The sequence below is a fragment of the Amblyomma mixtum genome, chromosome 9 (assembly GCF_055824585.1).
Source record: "Amblyomma mixtum isolate Tamu chromosome 9, ASM5582458v1, whole genome shotgun sequence".
NCBI lineage: Eukaryota > Metazoa > Arthropoda > Arachnida > Ixodida > Ixodidae > Amblyomma > Amblyomma mixtum.
Window position 1 is genome coordinate 103250121 of NC_143020.1, and position 2573 is coordinate 103252693.

General features: G+C 55.3%; 1 pseudogene; it reads left to right on the forward strand.

The window, feature by feature from the left end:
• Nucleotides 1–938: 938 nt before the first annotated feature.
• LOC149330439 (uncharacterized) lies at nucleotides 939–2354 on the forward strand (annotated as a pseudogene).
• The last annotated feature ends 219 nt before the right edge of the window (nucleotides 2355–2573 follow it).

The following is a 2573-nucleotide window of genomic DNA, read 5'->3' on the forward strand; positions in this document are numbered from 1 at the left end:
TGAACGAATGTTATATGAGCATGCTGCATTGTCCTAGAAGCAAGTTCCAAGAAGTGTACTGGATACATACCTTCGTAGGCAATCACATGTGCACTAAGCCTTCTTTAAACCAAGGTCGACGCAGTACGGGATTCCGGTGTTCCGGAAGAGCTTCAGGCGCTTCCCGTATGTTTCGAATTGCTTAAGTTACATACTACTTTCGTCCACAGACCGAACAAAGCCACACATTATAATAACAGAGCTACAAAGCTCTGCGCGACAACACTACGCGACAAATCAACAGCGCTACGGAGCCGTACTGATGGATTGGATTGGACTGACCGCGAACTGACATCTATGATGATGGTAGAGAGAGGGTGTGGTAGATGGTCCTTGGCGATCACAAAATGAACAAGGGAGGGGAAAACCTCAGGTTGCTTGAGCCAATGTTTCGACAAGAGGACTTGTCTTCGTCTGGGCAAAGCGTTCATCATTGGCAGGGATTAAATAGGGCCTTCGCTCCGAGGAGGAAGGCCCCGGGTGGGGGAAGGAAAGTGATGTGAGAGGGGATGCGTGTCAGGAAGGGGAGGGAGGTGAATCTTGATTCGTTAAGCTGCAAAAGTGGAAAAACTTATATCCGGGGGGTGTGTAATGAACAAAGGCTTTGAAGGGGCTGCGACGGGGGGAGGCGCTGGGTGGACCTGTAAAACTCAGATAAGAGGATTAGTCAGCGTGGCCCAGGGAAATGAAAAGGCAAACAAAATAGGCTGGCACTGGAAGGAGAAAGAAAGGGGGGGGGGCATTTCTAAGGAAGGACAAGGCAGGGGGGGGGGGGGAATGGCTCGAGTTCAGAGAAAGCCAAAAGGTGGGGGCGGAGGGGGTAACAGCAATGTCATGGTGTCCGAGAACTGATAGTAGGGGATTAGGGGAAAAGAAAAAAAAAAGGTGAACAAAGGGAGAGGGTGATAGCAGAATGCACGCGTGAGTTTTGATACTTACGAATGGTTTTGTAGTGCGCCAGCCATGGCGCCAGCCCTCGCCGGCACAACTTACGCGTGCTTCTTCCCTATGCCTCCGGCAACGTGAGGTGAACGCCGTTGCGGTCGAAGTCTGCGGCGTCCCTTCAAAGGAACCCGACCGCACCCCGCGCGCTCTTTCCTTCTCCCTTTTCCCTCTCGCAGCGGCGGGCGCGCCTCCCGCGCTCCCCGCCGCAGCTCCGTTACTCAGAGAATAAATGGTTGAACAGCACACACGTCTTGTCTTCTGTGAGGATCTCCGAGCAGCTTACGCCCTACAATTGGTGACCCGGTTTTCGACGCCCCTAAGAAACGTAGAGCCAAGCTTTTCTCCACGCTGAAGACAGGACGTCAACGCACGCAGCTGAAATGGAACAAAATCAGCCACTTACGCCCAACCTCAACCAGACAACGCCAGATGTGCCCGGCGAAGCCGTCTCTGCAGTCACAGTGCGTCTGCCACCGTACTGGGAACGCAACCCAGCCGTGTGGTACGTTCCTGCAAGTGGAATCTCAATTCCAACTTTCGAGAATTTCATCACAGAAGCAGAAATTTCACCACGTGGTCGGCGCACTGCCATCAACAGCTGCAGAGGAGGTGTCCGACTTACTCACCTCTTTTAGCACCAATCCTCCGGCACATCCATATGATGACCTCAAGGCAGCCCTACTGCAACGAACGGCGGCGCCCGAAAGGACGAAAATAAAGCAGCTACTCTCCTCCGAGGAGCTCGGTGACCGGCGACCAAGTCAGCTCTTGCGGCGGATGACGCAGCTTCTCGGTAGCAGTGCGCAGACCAAGGACAATGCTGTGCTGCGTGAACTTTTTCTGCAGCGCCTGCCGTCCAACGTCCAAATGGTGCTTGCCACAGCCACAACCATGGACTTAACATCACTCGCCGCGCTAGCCGACAAGGTGATGGAAGTGGCCACCCCGCACTTGACCGTCGCTGCCGTCAGCACTCCCACACAGTCGTCGCCGTTGGCCGTCCCCATCACCACTCCTCAGCCGTCGCATGTTGCATCCACCACCGCTACGCCTTCTGAAGTTGACCGCCTTTGTCAGCAGCTCGAAAAACTGATTGCGGCAACCACGCACTCAGAGCCGCCTCTACGCCGTGGACGCCAACGTCACCGCTCCTCAACGCCTCGACAGCGCGGACAGAGTGAGCGAAGTCCATCCGCAGGCCCACGCATCTGCTATTATCATCGTCGCTTCGGCGCCAACGCCCGCCACTGCCTCCTGCCTTGCAGCTGGACGGAAAACCGGCCGGCCGACCACTAGCGGCGACGAGCGGTCTGTGCCGAGAAGAGTGTCGCCTTTTCCACGTCTACGACAGAACCACCGGACAGAAATTCCTTATTGACACCGGGGCGCAGGTGAGCGTTCTCCCAGCCACAAAAGCAGAGCGTGCTTCCGCTGCAATTTCTTACCTGCAAGCAGTGAACGGAACGCGCATACCTGTTTACAAACAGCGCTCTGTGACGCTCAACCTCGGGCTTCGAAGGGTCTTCCGGTGGGTATTTCTAGTCGCCGACGTTGGTTCTGCGATAATTGGTGCCGACTTTCTAACGAAG